Genomic DNA, 17,637 nt, shown 5'->3' with positions numbered 1-17,637 from the left:
ATGCCACATTTCAGGTTTCAAACATAAAGATATAAAACTGTAATTTTTTTGTGAATAATCAACAAGTGGGACAAAATCATGAAGTGGAATGAAATTTATTGGATATTTCAAACTTTTTTAACAAATAAAAAACTGAAAAATTGGGCGTGCAAAATTATTCAGCCCCCTTAAGTTAATACTTTGTAGCGCCACCTTTTGCTGCAATTACAGCTGTAAGTCGCTTGGGGTATGTCTCTATCAGTTTTGCACATCGAGACACTGGATATGTTTATTTGTGAACCATTCCATTGTAGATTTTGCTTTATGTTTTGGATCATTGTCTTGTTGGAAGACAAATCTCCGTCCCAGTCTCAGGTCTTTTGCAGACTCCATCAGGTTTTCTTCCAGAATGGTCCTGTATTTGGCTCCATCCATCTTCCCATCAATTTTAACCATCTTCCCTGTCCCTGCTGAAGAAAAGCAGGCCCAAACCATGATGCTGCCACCACCATGTTTGACAGTGGGGATGGTGTGTTCAGGGTGATGAGTTGTGTTGCTTTTACTCCAAACATAATGTTTTGCATTGTTGCCAAAAAGTTTGATTTTGGTTTCATCTGACCAGAGCACCTTCTTCCACATGTTTGGTGTGTCTCCCAGGTGGCTTGTGGCAAACTTTAAACAACACTTTTTATGGATATCTTTAAGAAATGGCTTTCTTCTTGCTACTCTTCCATAAAGGCCAGATTTGTGCAGTATACCACCTCAGCTGTAGATTTCTGCAGTTCATCCAGAGTGATCATGTGCCTCTTGGCTGCATCTCTGATCAGTCTTCTCCTTGTATGAGCTGAAAGTTTAGAGGGACTGCCAGGTCTTCGTAGATTTGCAGTGGTCTGATACTCCTTCCATTTCAATATTATCGCTTGCACAGTGCTCCTTGGGATGTTTAAAGCTTGGGAAATCTTTTTGTATCCAAATCAGGCTTTAAACTTCTCCACAACAGTATCTCTTGCCTGCCTGGTGTGTGCCTTGTTCTTCAATATGCTCTCTGTGTTTTAAACGGACTTTTGAGACTATCACAGTGCAGGTGCATTTATACGGAGACTTGATTACACACAGGTGGATTCTGTTTATCATCATTAGTCATTTAGGTCAACGTTGGATATTCAGAGATCCTCACTGAACTTCTGGAGAGAGTTTGCTGCACTGAAAGTAAAGGGGCTGAATAATTTTGCACACCCAATTTTTCAGTTTTTTATTTGTTAAAAAAGTTTGAAATATCCAATAAATTTCGTTCCACTTCATGATTGTGTCCCACTTGTTGTTGATTCTACACAAAAAAATTACAGTTTTATATCTTTATGTTTGAAGCCTGAAATGTGGCAAAAGGTTGAAAAGTTCAAGGGGGCCGAATACTTTTGCAAGGCACTGTATATGTGTATTAATGCTCCTAGAACGCCTGAAGGTGCTACTTGGATGTTAAGTCTCTTTTTGTGGCCAGGCTGTATAAAAGTCTCACGCATGTGGTATCACCATACTCAGGAAGAGTAGTAGAATGTATTTTGGGGTGTCATGTTTGCTGTGTACATGCTATGTGTTAGAAATAATTTCCCCAATAATTGTGGGAAAAAATTACAACTTCAAAAAAACTCAGCATGACTCTTATTAAATACCTTGGACTGTCTACTTTATAAAAACTGGTAATTTGGGGGGTATTTGTACTGTCCTGACATTTCAGGGCCTCAAGAAAAGAGATCGGCGGTAGGGATGATTGAACTTTTGAAAAGTTTGGTTCAACCAGAACACCTGAACTTCCCGAAAGTCCGGCCCGGATTTCAGAACCCCAATGAAATCAATGGGACCCGAACTTCGGTAATCAAAAAACACCCTTTTGAAGCCCTAAAACCAAATAAATGCCCCTAAAAAGTGCCTAGGGTTCTGGGTCATGCCCCAGGGACTATTAATCACACAAAAAAAAATTCTTAAAAATTGTCGTTTTTGATAGAGAGCCAATTATTGAAAAAATTATTGAAAAAAAAATGAGATTTCTTTGGATTTAGTGTCTGGGGGGTCTAAAAAGTGTTCCTGTGAAGTTTCATCTCTGTAGCTTGTCCAGAAGCAGAAAAAAAAGATAGTTTGTATTAGAATTGCAGTAGAGCAGGCATAGGGCTCTGCTATTTTCACACCCGGCCGTTTTTGTTGCAGGCGTTTTTTGGGCTTTTTTGTGGACGTCTTTGGAGGCAGGCATGACATCTGAGCTTCTGTGTAGGGGTATATATACACACACACATATATGTATATATACACATACACACATATAGGTGTGAAAGTAGCAGAACCCTATGCCTGCGCTAAAGAAATTATTTGCAGGCATAGGGCTCTGCCCCTATCACACCTATATGTGTGGTGTATAAATACATATATGTGTGTGTGTATATATACCCCTATACAGACGTTCAGATGTTATGCCTGCCTCCAAAGATGCCTATAAATGCCCAAAAAAACACCTGCAACAACACACCTGGGCGTTTTTGTTGCAGGCATTTTTTTGGGCATTTTTTGGGCATCTTTGGAGGCAGGCATAACATCTGAACTTCTGTGTAGGGGTATATATACACACACACATATATGTATTTATACACATACACACATATAGGTGTGAAAGTAGCAGAACCCTATGCCTGCCCTAATGAAATTATTTGCAGGCATAGGGCTCCGCTCCTATCACACCTATATGTGTGTGTGTATAAATACATATATGTGTGTGTGTGTATATATACCCCTACACAGAAGTTCAGATGTTATGCCTGCCTCCAAAGACGTCCACAAAAAGCCCAATAAACGCCTGCAACAAAAACGGCCAGGTGTGAAAGTAGCGGAGCCACTACCCTGCTCTACTGCAATTCTAATACAAACAATCTTTTTTCTATGGCGGTCACCCTGACATGGAAGGGTTTGGTCACCCTGCCATAGCAGTCACAGTCAGTTCACCCTACACTACACTACGGTCCCCCTGACACTTAACACTTTCCCTACAGAAACTAGATTTTTGAATCTAACTATAGTGGAAAATAGTACCCTAACTACACTAGATATCCCTTTCCTCACACTAATAATTGCTAAATGACACTTTTGAAGCAGGAGTAACAGAACTGCTTCCACTCTCTTCCACAGCCCTGTATTACAATGCTAGAGATTTGGCGGGGCTATCTTATATACTGGGGGGCGTATTCACTACTGATTGGTCTCTGGACCCCCTAGTCACTCCAATCACATTCCTAGCATCCTCCTGCCCCCTCAATTGTCTTTCACTGACGGTTCTGGTCCAAACACGGGCTTTTAAAGCCCAGTGCCTGCCCCATTGCATTTTGGTCGGTTCTGGTTGCCGAATTCCGAACTTTTTCAGCAAAAAGTTTGGATATCGGCCGAATTTCGAACAGTCAATGTTCGGTTCGAACCAATGGTCGACCCGAACCGTTCGATGATCCCTAATAGGCAGTCAGTACATCAGGTGTGATCAATTTTCAGTAATTGGTTCCATAGCTTCTAGACTCAATAACTTTCACACAGACTAAATAACATACACTAATTTGGGTTAATTTTACCAGAGATATGTAGCAGTATAAATTTTGGCCCAAATGTATGAAGAAAAATTAACGTTCTGCAAAATGATGATAGAAACTAAAAAAAAGGTGTTTTTTTTTTTTTTTTTTTTCAAAATATTTGCTCTTTTTTTGCTTATATCACAAAAAAACAGTTGTGATCAAATACCACCAAAAGAAAGCTCTATTTATGTGAAAAAATTATAAAAAGTTTGTTTGGTTACAGTGTAGCATGACTGAGCAATTGTCATTCAAAGTGTGAGAGTGCTGAAAGCTGAAAATTGGTCTGGGCAGGAAGGGGGTGTAACTGCTCTGTATGGAAGTGGTTAAGAACATATAAATAAAGGTATCACACAGTGCATTCCAATGGGCAATAAATATAGAAGAGTGAAGGCCAAACCTGGGTGGCTAAACCATAAAGTAAAAATTCTGAAAAGAGAGAAAAAAATAGCCTTTAAGAAATATAAAGTGGAGGGGGCGCTGTCAGCTTTCTAACAATACAAAGAATGTAACAAGAAATGTAAGAACGAAATCAGGGTGGTTAAAAAAGACTACAAGAGACATATAACAGAGGAGAGGGAAAAAAAAAAAAAAAAACAAGGAATTATTTAGATATATTAACAGTAAAAACGCGAGGTCAGAGCACATTGGCCACATAAAAAAACGATGAAGGGAGGATGGTTACAGATGACACAGAGAAGGCAACTGTACTAAAAGCTTTCTTCTTCTCAGTTTTTACATAGGGAAGGGAGGGGTATAGTGACCACAACAGTATTATTAGTAGCAAATCACAGGACATACCGCTGTGGCTAACAGAGGCTGGAATCAAGGAAAGGCTTGATAAGCTTAACACAAATAAATCACCAGGACCAGATGGTTTACACCCGAGACCGAGAGTCCTCAAAGAACTCAGTCGGGTTATAGCTAGACCATTGTTCCTAATCTTTGAGGACAGCATACTGATAGGAACTGTACCAGTTTATTTGAGAAAAGCAAATGTGGTACCAATATTCAAAAAAGGGCAGAGACATATTCTGGGGAACTACGGGCCAGTCAGCCTGACATCAATGGTAGGTAAATTATTGGAGGGGACTATATCCAAGAATTTGCTGATGAAAATAGTATCATTAGTAGTAATCAGCATGGGTTTACAAAGGGATGTTCTTGCCAGACCAATTTGTTGACATTCTACGAGGAGGTGAGCTACGAACTAGATAGGGGAAAGCATGTGCATTTGTTGTATTTGGATTTTGCAAAGGCATTCAATATAGTTCTCCATAAGTGCTAAATCTACATGCTGATGTCTGCAGGCATCGACCATAAGGTTTTTTCTTGGATAGAAAACTGGTTACAGGGGCACGTCTAAAGGGTGGTGACAAAATAATGTGCACTGGACTGGATTGGTAAGTGGGGTACCCCAAGGTTCTGTCCTGGGACCAATTCTGTTTAATTTATTCATAAATGATATAGAGGATGGGATAAATAGCTCAATCTCAGATTTTGTTGATGACAGAAAAAAAAAGCAGGGCAATAACTTCACATCAAGATATAGAAATCTTACAGAAAGACCTGAACAAAATAATGGAGTAGGCAACTACGTGGAAAATAAGGTTTAATGTGGAGAAATGTAAAGTAATGCACTTGGGGGCTAAAAACATAAATGCAAACTACTTGCTGGGGGGGCTCTGGGGGAATCAAGGATGGAGAAATATCTGGGGGTCCTAGTAGAGGACAGACTGAGCAATAGCATGCAATGTCAAGCTGCAGCTGCCAAAGCCTGTAGAATATTGGCTTGCATAAAAAAAGGGGATATACACCAGAGATAAAACTATAATCCTGCCACTTTACAATACACTGGTCTGGCCACATCTGGAGTATTCTGCCCAGTTCTGTTCACCAATTCTCACAAGGAATGCACTGGAGCTGGAAAGAGTCCAATGAAGGCTAACAAAACTAATTAGGAGATTGGAAGACCTCAATTACGAAGAGTGACTACAAGCACTAAATGTATTTTCACTGGAGAAGAGACACATGAGAGGGGACATGATAGCTATTTACAAATACCTCAATTGTGATCCCAGCATAGGAAAAAAATATTCAGCCTCAGGGAGTGTAAGTCAACACGGGGCCACATAATGAGGTTGGAGAAGAAGCGGCTTAACCTTAAGCTGCGTAAGGGTTTTTTCACTGTCAGGGCGCTAAGACTGTGGAACTCTCTTCCACAATTGGTGGTATCAGCAGGGAGTATTGATACTTTTAAAAGACTCTAGGATGTGCATTTCAAAGAACACAATATACAGGGATATGGGAAATGAATAACGTCACTGACACACACCTACACAGGCTGAACTGGATGGACTATTGTCTTTATTCAACCACTATGTTACCTCAACCCGATAGAACACCTTTGGGAAGAGCGGATACTGCGAGACAGGTTTTCCTGTTCACAAAAGTGCCCGATCTCACAAATGAACTTCTGGAAGAATGGTCAAACATTTTCATAGACAAACTCCTAAACCTTGTGGACAGCCTTCCCAGAAGAGTCCTCGGTGTGTACAACTTTTATTTTGGCTATATATGAAATTCTTCAAATTTCCCAGACTCTCCAAGGCGTTCCACATTTTTCAGAGAAACTGACATAATTGTAGTGGTGTATGAACTAATTATATCAGGTTTTATTACTAAGAAGTTTCCAATTAAATGTAAAATAGTCATGTCTTATCTGAGAGGGACACCCAATGGCTAAGGGAGGTAATGCTTGAGGAAACATGGGTTCGATAATAGAACAGATCCACCAATAAGAATAAGGTAACACCTTCTGGGCCCCTGGTGGGTTTTATAACTATATTGTTGTCACAACATAAAATTAGAAGACAGGTATGATCTTGGCCACCATGCTGCAGCTCAGTTTCAGGGTCTTTGCAATCTTCTTATAGCCTAGGCTATCTTTATGTAGAGCAACAATTATTTTTTCAGAGAGTTCTTTGCCATGAGGTGCCATGTTGAACTTTCAGTGACCAGTATGAGAGAGCGAGAGTGATAACACCAAATTTAACACACCTGCTCCCGATTCACACCTGACATGACAACACTGAAGAAATGACACATTGTTACAATGTAAAGTAGTGAGTGTACAGCTTGTATAACAGTGCAAATTAGCTGGCTCCTCAAAATAACTTAACACACAGCCATTATAGTCTAAATCACTGGTAACAAAAGTGAGTACACCCCTAATTGAAATTGTCCAAATTGGGTCCAATTAGTCATTTTACCTCCCTGGTGTCATGTGACTCATTAGTGTTATGAGGTCTCAGGTGTGAATGGGGAGCAGGTGTGTTACATTTGGTGTTATCGCTCTCACTCTCTCATACTGGTCACTGGAAGTTCAACTTGGCCCCTCATGGCAAAGGACTCTCGGAGGATCTGAAAAAAGAATTGCTGCTCTAAATAAAGATGGCCTAGGCTATAAGAAGATTGCCAAGACCCTGAAACTGAGTTTCAGTATGGTGGCCAAGATCATACAGCGGTTTAACAAGGACAGGTTCCTCTCAGAACAGGCCTTGGCATGGTTGACCCAAGAAGTTGAGTGCACGTTCTCAGCGTCCTATCCAGAGGTTGTCTTTGGGAAATAGATGTATGAGTGCTGCCAGCTTTGCTGCAGAGGTTAGAGGAGTGGGGGGTTAGCCTGTCAGTGTTCAGACCATATGCCGCACACTGCATCAAATTGGTCTGCATCGCTGTCGTCCCAAAAAGAAGCCTCTTCTAAAGATGATGCACAAGAAAGACCGCAAACAGTTTGCTGAAGACAAGCAGACTAGGCACATGGATTACTGGAACCATGTCCTGTGGTCTGATGGGACCAAGATAAACGTACTTAGTTCAGATGGTGTTAAGCGTGTGTGGCATCAACCAGGTGAGGAGAACAGAGACAAGTGTGTCTTGCCTACAGTCAAGCATAGTGGTGGAAGTGTCATGGTCTGGGGCTGCATGAGTACTGTCGGCACTAGGGAGCTACAGTTCATTGAGGAAACCACGAATGCCAACATCTACTGTGACATACTGAAGCAGAGAATGATCCCCTTCCTTTGGAGACTGGGGCACAGGGCAGTATTCCAATATGATAATGACCCCAAACACACCTCGAAGACGACCACTGCCTTGCTAAAGTAGCTGAGGCTAAAGGTGATTGACTGGACAAGCATGTGTCCAGACCTGAACCCTATTGACCATCTGTGGGGCATCCTCAAACGGAAGGTGGGAGGAGCGCATTGTCTCTAACATCCACCAGCTCCATGATGTCGTCATGGAGGAGTGGAAGAGGACTCAGAGCTCAGATAATTGGAAAAATTACCTAAACCAAAAGTTCTATTTGGAAAAGCAGCCACTGAAACTATACTTCTCCTTTCTGGGTGGGTGGAAGAAACTTTCCATCTACATCAAGCAATAACACATATAACAGTAGCAGAGCAACCAAATATTGGTTATAATGTCTTTGAAGAATTACTTAAAAAAAGACCTTTGCAGAGGGAAAAAAATCCATTCATGGCTTGGTTAATATACTAAGAACAGCATTGGCCATTACAACAAATAAAGCATAAGTCATTGTTAAACATCTGCAGGCTTTCTGTACAGAATCCTATGGTGCTGTAATGGATACTGGGATAAAAAAAAAAAAAAAGAATTCCTGCAAATACTGTAACCAACATCAGATGTATTGCTCACTCTGGACCCTTATTGCAAAATCAAATAGTACTGTTTACATTGTGTGCCCATTGTGTGATACACTGCACATCCGTGAAACATGGTAGCAATTCAAAAAGGACACGAAGAACAAAATGTGTTACCTTTTTTTATTCCTGTCATACCTGTGATGTGAAAGAGATGAAGGAGAGCAGAAATATTCTGGATTTTTGTATGCTACTCAAAAAGGACACTTATCCACAATGACAATTCAAATTTCGGATACAACCAAACAAGACATTGTATTACCAGGCTGAACTATGCTTGAATGCACCCAGCCAATCAAGGCAGCATACATTGCAAAGCTGAAGCTAAAACATTAGTGGAGATTAGTTAAGAAATCTTGTGCGACTACAAAAAAAAGAGCCACATTACTCAAAAGGTAGACAAAAAGTCTACAAAAGTCTCTATAGCAAGGCTTCCCAAACTTTTTTGGGCTGAGACCCACTTCTGAATACAATTATTTTTCGGGACCCACTTGCTTATAATTGAATATTGTTAAGCGCTACAGAATTTGTTGGTGCTATATAAATGCAAATAATAATAATAATCCATATTTTAAAGGGAGGGGGATGTTAGGGCATACAATTGGCACAACATGGCAATAAGCTTTAGGGGCATAGAATTGGTACATGGCACAAAAAAGCCATAAAATTTGCAAAACATTGCATAGAAATGGTTACTCACTGAGTGTAGATTCTGACAGACAGAAGTGCTGTGTCCCACTCTTTCGTCCATCAGGCACCACACGTGATGCAAGTGATGTAAGGGCTGCGAACATAGTGCAGGAGATGTGGACATGGTGCAGGAGATGCAGGGGCTGTGGGCATTGTGCAGGAGATGCAGGGCTGTGGGCATGGTGCAGGGGATACAGGGCTGTGGGCATGGTGCAGGAGATACAGGGGCTGTGGGCATGGTTCAGGAGATACAGGGGCTGTGGGCATAATGCAGGAGATACAGGGGCTTTGGGCATGGTGCAGGGCTGAGGGCATTGTGCAGGAGATGAAGGGCTACAGGCATGGTGCAAGAGATGCAGGGCTATGGGCAAGGTGCAGGATATGCAGGGCTGTGGGCATGGTGCAGGAGATGCAGGGCTGTGGGCATGGTGCAGGAGATGCAGGTCTATGGGCATGGTTCAGGAGATGATGGGCTGTGGACATGGTGCAGGAGATGCAGGGCTGCGGGCATGGTGCATGAGATGCAGGGCTGTGGGCATGGTGCAGGAGATGATGGCTGTGAGCATGGTGCAGGAGGGGTCTGTCTTACCCATCCCTGAGTCACCTTCCATTTAAAAATGTTGCGTCACTGTGCATGCACCGTCTGCCCATACGTGTACGGGCCTCCCCAAGCGGTGGCGATGACGCATGCGCAGTGGACATGGGCCGGCTGCAGCCATTTTTTTTACGGAAAGGTAGCGGCTCAGGCTTCCTATAGTTTAAGCAGGTCCGCTCAGCGCGACCCACTCAAACTGAGCTTGCGACCCACAGTTTGGGAACTCCTGCTCAAGAGGAAAGATGTTTAGGGAAGAATGCAAAGCTTCGGCAAACTATGACTTTAAAGGTGAAAGTATCCCTTCCTTACAGTTATAGATTTATCACCAAGACTACACATCTGTAAGAAGAGCCTACATGTCTGTACCAAAATCACTGCATGAAGAAATGACAGAGCACAGGGACCCACTAAAATATTTGCAGTCTTCACCCATTGTATGTGTAGAAAAATATGCCAGCTTAGGACTGTTGTAACTATAGAGAGTTAACTAGAAGTCCATTACTGCCTATCACCCAATTCAAATATTCTAGACATGTTTGATAGTTTAATTGGGAGCTTATGGTTCTCTGTGCTAGGTAAAATTATCAAAGATAATCAAAGATATGTGGAAGAATCAAGCTGACCTTTAATAGTTTTTATTTGGGCAAGGCCAAACAGAGAAAAAAAGGCTATAAATGAAACAGCATACCCTTTGTATTAGGTATGCACCTGCAGAATTCCCACACAGTATGAAATTATGTTAACAGGTCAGAGACATAAAATTTACCAGTCTTGCCTAAATGACAATCTAGTCTACAGCAAATCATTCCATGCATGTGCAAAACACCTATGAGTATTACTTCAATGTTATCAAGAACATGAAGTCAAGCTAACTGCCAGAACATGTGAGCTGACAAAGACAAATTCCTAGGAATAGAAAGAAAAGGGGGTCTCTATGGCCCCCCTTTTCTATATGGGACAGTGACAGGTAAATTAGACATGACAGGAGTTAGTTTTGGCAGGCTTAGAGAGGAAGATTATAGTTACTAGGAGGTAACAGGGTTCCTAGATGATGGTTGGCTGAATAAGCCCCTATCAGATTAGAGATAACAGGTAGCTGGGGAGATTGTGTGAGGTACCTGTTTTTTCTAGTTAGCTTCCCGCCTTCTGAGCCTGTTCCCAGCCCTATTTAAGGGGGCTCTCAGGTAGCTGGACCCTCAGATCACCTCAGCATCCCGGATCGTGCTGTTCCTGTATCTTCTAGACCGTCCATTGAGATGAGCCTCCTTCGCCGACTGATAGAGCGAGCTGGGGAAGAAGGGGGAGAAGAATGGGTCAAGCGGTGTCTCGCTATCCCTAACCCATCTACAGCGGAGCTGCCGAATCCGTTACCTGAACCGCCGGCGGAGTTGGAGCCCGTCGCCGGCCTGAGCTGGAGAACTGAAGCCATGACCATGGCGAGAGGAAGTGCGCAAGTCGTGACCCCCCGGCGAGAGGAAGTTCGCAGCCAGTGACCCCGGCGAGAGGAAGTTCGCAACAAGTGACCCCGGCCAAAGGAAGATCTTCGTCTACCCCGGAACCGGATGAAGATCATTGCTCACTCTGGACCCTTATTGCAAAATCAAATAGTACTGTTTACATTGTGTGCCCATTGTGTGATACACTGCACATCAGTGAAACATGGTAGCAATTCAAAAAGGACACGAAGAACAAAATGTGTTACCTTTTTTTATTCCTGTCATACCTGTGATGTGAAAGAGATGAAGGAGAGCAGAAATATTCTGGATTTTTGTATGCTACTCAAAAAGGAGGTGCGCAGGCGCAGCACATCGGGCCCGTCCGCCAAAGATGCCGGTGCCAAGAAAAGGAGAAGACTCCCCCGCCGGAGATTCTCGCCGCCCGCCGTGGACCGGACAGCGCCAAGACGTCCAGGGAAGTCCGCCTCGCGTGCAAGAGATGCCAGTCAAGACGTCCTCCCCGTCACCGGCAGGCTGGCCCATTCCAGGGCAGCTTCTCCACGGCAACTGCAGACTCAGGAGCGCCCGTCCGGGAGTGGAGCTGATCACGCTGCAGGTGAGCTTTTTAACCCTGTGAGCGCCGTTGTCCATAGCATGTCATTTTCTGCCCCTACAGGTGGTAGCGGAGGGGAGCCTTTGGTGACAAATGAGGGGGGCGGGGGCAGGGGTTCGTCTGCTCAGTCCTCAACAGGTGATATTGCTAATATGCTGCAGAAATTTTTGACAGATTTTAAAAGTTTGATCAGTCCTCCTGGTTCGGTTCCCTCCACTACAGAGGTTTTACAGCCTGTGACTGCTTCTATTGTTGACGTTTGGGCACCATCTAGCGGCCAGACCGCTAATTGCGCTCCAAGTAACAATAATACAAATTCTTTGCCTGATTCTATTATTTTACAGGATTTAAATGCTTCTCACGGTTCTTCTGCTTTACCCGCTGAATCCAATTCTTTTTGTTAGCTAAAGCACAGAATTTGCCTGAGGTTTGTCTAAGAGAAGCTCTGACTTGTGAAATGTCCCCGCTGGGATTTCACTTGTCCGATTCTGTTAAGGAAAAAATTTGGAACGGTAGCTTTGTAGACATGCTCTCCCTCCTACCCTCAGCCAGGGATTTCGTGTCCAAAAGTGACAAGAAAGAGGATGAGGAGAGGAAACGCCCCATTGCAAAAAATTTCAACAATTGGTTGCAATAATTTTTTATATATTCTGCTGTATTATGTGAAAGGTTCCCGTCCAAAAGTACTGGCCTCTTTCAACACCTAGACATTGTTCTGGAAGCATTTAAAAATTTTGGTGGCACAGCGTGGTACAACTACGATGTGGCTTTTTCGCCAAAAGTTGGCTGTTCAGCCGAACCTGAAATGGGGGGTTAAAGATGTCAGCCTCTGGCTGGATCTGTTTCTCCCTCAACGGTCTATTCTTAACCGACAGTCCTTTCCTGGCCAGCAGCCTCAACCAGCCACTTCCAACTTTCGTAAGGGAGTGTGCTTTAATTATAATGAAACGCAGTGTCGATGGCCTGGGACCTGCAAATATAGGCATGAATGTGCCTTCTGTGCAGGATCCCACCCCGTCCATAAATGTTTTAAGAAATTGCAGTGCGCTCAGAACCCACGAAATTTTCCAAAAAGCCTCAACACCGGTGAACCTGCCCGCAATGCTCCCCTGGCTGCAGCGGTACCCCGACAGGGTGAAGGCCACCTTAATAACTGAGGGCTTTAGAGATGGTTTTATTTTGCCCAGGTTTTCAGGACAGGGCTGTTCTTTGGTACCTAATTTGAAGTCCGTTCTGTGTTTGGAAGATGTTGTTACAGAGAAAATTAATAAAGAATTACAAGCCGGAAGGTTTGCGGGCCCTTTTGTTTACCCTCCTTTTGTCAACTTCAGAATTTCTCCTCTGGGCATTGTACAGAAGAAGGAGCCGAATACTTATAGGCTTATCCATCACTTATTGGTAGATGGCGATCAAATGCCTACTTGTCATATATCCGACCTAATTTTATGTTTTAATACTTCTAGGACGCAGGGTCTTAGTGTGGATTGTGGGCCATTCTTTCATCCACTGGGCCCGGGCGAGAGCTAAAAGACGCAGTTACACGGAGAATATCGGCTTGGATCCACGTCATTTTAAGGTCCAATGGTTCAGCAAGAGGGGCATGAAATGGTCCGAGCTTATATTTGAAGTCTGTAGGCTAATGCAGCTCCTTTCCCCTCCAGATGTTCTCATCATTCATCTGGGGGGAAACGATGTGGGCAACGTAAAAACGCTTGATTTAATTTTTAGGATTAGGGATGATTTTTCTTTTTTGCAATCCTTTTCACCTCACACGGCTTTTGTTTTCTCGGAAATTATTCCGAGGTTGTCATGGTTTAAACATGCACACCTGAAGCCTTTAGAGAAAGTCAGGAGGCGTATCAACAGGGCTTTAGAGAAGCTGCTAGGGGGTATGGGAATTGCGTCCTTTCGACATCTTGAGCTGGAAGGCGGAATTCCTGGTCTCTATAGAAAGGATGACACACATTTGTCTGACTTAGGTCTGGACATTTTGAATGCTAATCTGGGCACTTGTGCCGAGAGGGCCGCGCTGTGGGGTGGTGACAGGCGGGTGTGATGCCGCCTGTCTATTGGATATGTTTATTGATTATTTATTATTATTGTAAACCTGGATCGTAGTGGTCGGGTTTATTATTTATAAGTTGAAAGCTTTGATGAGTTTTAAATGTTATTATATAAATAATAAACGGCCGTGACCTTTTTTATCCAACAGCTGTTGTAAAGTGTCATCTTTTCATAGATAAGTTTAGCTTTAAAGGTTAAAGAATCCTCTCTACTGTCCCATAGAAAGAAAAGGGGGTCTCTATGGCCCCCCTTTTCTATATGGGACAGTGACAGGTAAATTAGACATGACAGGAGTTAGTTTTGGCGGGCTTAGAGAGGAAGATTATAGTTACTAGGAGGTAACAGGGTTCCTAGATGATGGTTGGCTGAATAAGCCCCTATCAGATTATAGATAACAGGTAGCTGGGGAGATTGTGTGAGGTACCTGTTTTTTCTAGTTAGCTTCCCGCCTTCTGAGCCTGTTCCCTGCCCTTCTCACTAAGTCGTGACCAAGGACCACTGCCACCACCTCCTTTATTTCCAGAGTGGGAGGAAGCTCTTAATTTTAGAAATACCAATTGTGATTTTAGAAAAATTGTCGGTAACACGCACTGTTACCCCAGACAGGTATGTTCATAGGATTTATTCTTCACAGTAGCACTCTTCAGGAGACAGGTTCTTTGTTAGCTTGCATTAAGAGCTTAGGGACAAGGTTAACACTTTTCAAATAAAATGTAATAATATGAAGGTCAAAATTGGTGCAAATAAAATATTTACAGAAAAAGGTGTTTCAAAGAAATAGAGACACAATTCAGCAATTAGAAAAATAAGGTAGAATTGAGAAGTAAGAATACTTGCATTCAATGTCCTGGGTGTTATCAGAGTTCAATCGATGAGCCAGTTGTAATTGGTTCTCAAACTTGATAGATGTTCCTCCTTTGATGTTACCATGAGAACTCTGATAACTAAGTTTGAGTCAGCTTTTTCTCTGGAATCCTAGGGGTGGTGACTGATACCCCTGACCAATTAAAACGAAGTGGCAATGGGCTGTCCTGGGGTTTAGACAATATCAGGACCTCCTTTTTGAGCAGAATTATACCACTAGTCATATCTCAAAATATGTACCGGTTACATTCTTTAAACTGCTAGTTTATCATTCAGCATGTAATTTGGCATCAAAACATACCAAATACCGATAAGGTCAGATAACATTATCACACAGGGAATATCTGCCCTCTATCTTCTATTCTATATGTGATAGGGTGGTCATGCATGGCCTTAATTCGATCAGTATGACATTTCTCATCCAAAGATATACTTATTGTTAATGTGTCATGTTCCTGTCTGCATTTATGAATCATGTGTGCATCTGTTAAGCTTTTTAATGAACAGCTTGGTTGAGTGCTATTTACGACTCAGTTCTTAATGGATTTGTTCAAAGTTTTATGACAGGCCTGTTAGAAGAACAGACATCCTATCACAGATAGCAATTAGAGGTTTCATGTCTCTGAGTTGAGATAACGGTTCTTTTGAAGTTTAACCACTTAAGCCCCGGAGGATTTGGCTGCTCAAAGACCAGGCCCAATTTTGTGATTCGGAACTGCGTGACTTTAACGGACAATTGCGCGGTCGTCCCACAAACAGAGCTTTCTTTTGGTGGTATTTTATCACCTGTGCGATTTTTATTTTTTTCGCTATAAACAAAAAAAGAGCGACAATTTTGAAAAAATAACAATATTTTTCAAATTTATTTATATGCAATTCTCAAAAAAAAAAAAGTAAAAATCAAATTTTTTTTACATTTTAGGCCAATTTGTTTTCTGCTACATATTTTTGGTAAAAAAAAAATCGCAATAAGCGTATTTTAATTGGTTTGCGCAAAAGTTATTGCGTTTACTAACTACGGGAAAGATTTATGTCACTTTTATTGATTTTTTTTTAACTAGTAATGACGGCGATCTGCGATTTTTTTGCGGGACTGCGACATTGCGGCGGACAGATCGGACCCCTGACTGACATTTTTGACACTTTTGGGAGTACCAGTGACATTACTACAGTAATCAGTGCTATAAATTTGCACTGTTACTGTAAAAATTACACTGGCACGAAAGGGGTTAACTTTATTGGTGATCAGTGCGTTAAATGTATCCCTAGGGGCGTGATTCTAACTGTGGGGGGGCGTGGCTTGTGATGTAACCACAGAGACATACGATCCTACATAGCAGGATCGTATAGTCTCTGCAGTTACTTCAGGGAGAATCACAGACGGCTGTGTTTACATCAGCCGCCTGCCTTTCTCCCTCTCCAGCGGGAGATCGCGAGTGGCCGGGGGACATCGGAGCCGCCGGTCACTTGTGCGGGGATGTCAGGGAACGAGCGGGGGTGGGAGCGTGCCCCCTGCAGGCTCGAGGGCGAGCGACGTAGTCCTACGTCTGTTTGCCCAGGAGCAGGTGACCGCCGCAGTAAATAGTCGTGCGGCGGTCAGCAAGTGGTTAAAACCCTGCATTCCATGAGTGAATTGAAGAAGGGAGGAGGAGAATATCACTGGTGCATATCTGGGCTGCCAGACTGTCATGGCCGCTCTGAACAAAATGGTTGTTTCTGATCAACATGGCTGCCTGTGACAGCTTTCGTATATCCAGTGCAGGATATCATTACAGAAGGTGCCTGTTCATTGTCATGCCAAGCCCCCCCCCCCCCACCACTTATTATACACACCCAAGAATATTCCTCTTCTTCCATTGTGGCCCAGGGAGGTTAAAAGTTTGGACACCCCAGCATTACATCCATTTATTTTTTTGTTTACAAAGATAAGTAGCAGTAACGTTGGTTAGCACTAGTATATGAGAATTACACAAGCTTGTTTTTAACACAGTTTGGTGGAGCACCATTAGTTCTGAAGGACAAATGCTCACAGAGAAATCCCTTTATATTGCATACCATCACTATTATGATAGTATGTGATTTCACAGAAAACCACTGTAGCACCCCTATGGAATCTTTTAATGCTTTATAAATAAATGATAGTAGCTGCAGTTACAAGAGGACAGGCTTAAGGCAGATACGACTTTGTGTTTTCTCATATATTCGTCATCACTTTTCTGCCACATTCCTTTTGATTAATTCCTTTCTTGCCATATGTGCAAGGTTATTGCATGCCTCAGGCACTTTCTTATAGAATTTGTAGTCTTTAAAATCCATATCGACCTATTCTTTCATCCCTATGAATTTTGCTATTGTTAAATGTTTTTCAACTGTCTGATATAGGTGATTTCTCCCATGTAGAACCAGTAGTTGTGTAAACCAGTAGCTTTAGTACATTGGTTCTATACAACTTATACAATGCTATTATTTTTTCTGTCCCATAAATTTACATCAAGTAGGTTGTGTTAAACTCTATGTTTTTTTTTTTCTACTTGTAGCCTTTTCTATATAGAATTTAGCAGGTTTAAATTAGATCCAAACCCCTAAGAGCCAGTTCACATTAGAGCGATCCGACTTGCCGGGGCGACCTCACAAGTCGCGGTGCGCTGCTCGCGCCGCGACCTCGGAGCGGCCGGCACGGACTTCATAACATTGAAGTCTATGCAGGTCGCTCCGGGTCGCCCCAAAGAAGCTCTGGACCCTTTTTCTAAGTCGGAGCAACTTGTGTCGCTCCTATTAGAACGGGTCCACAGCTTCTCTATGGCAGGCGACCTACGGCGACCTGTCAGGCGACCAGGTCGCCTGACAGGTCGCCCCAGTGTGAACCGGCTCTAAATGGATGTTGTTTAGTTTAATTTTTATCATTAGGTATCATAAATATTTGTCATGTTTTTTCATGTAGAAAATAGTGTTTCCAATGTTTTTAATCCATTTTATTTCAGTGCATCTGGTCTAGTTGCAACCACTTCTACCTAAATACAGTATCTCACAAAAGTGAGTACACCCCTCTAATTTTTGTAAACATTTTATT

The sequence above is a fragment of the Pelophylax lessonae genome (genome assembly GCF_965119305.1).
Source record: "Pelophylax lessonae genome assembly, chromosome: 2".
Classification (NCBI taxonomy): Eukaryota; Metazoa; Chordata; class Amphibia; order Anura; family Ranidae; genus Pelophylax; species Pelophylax lessonae.
Note: the sequence above shows the minus strand (reverse complement) of the source record.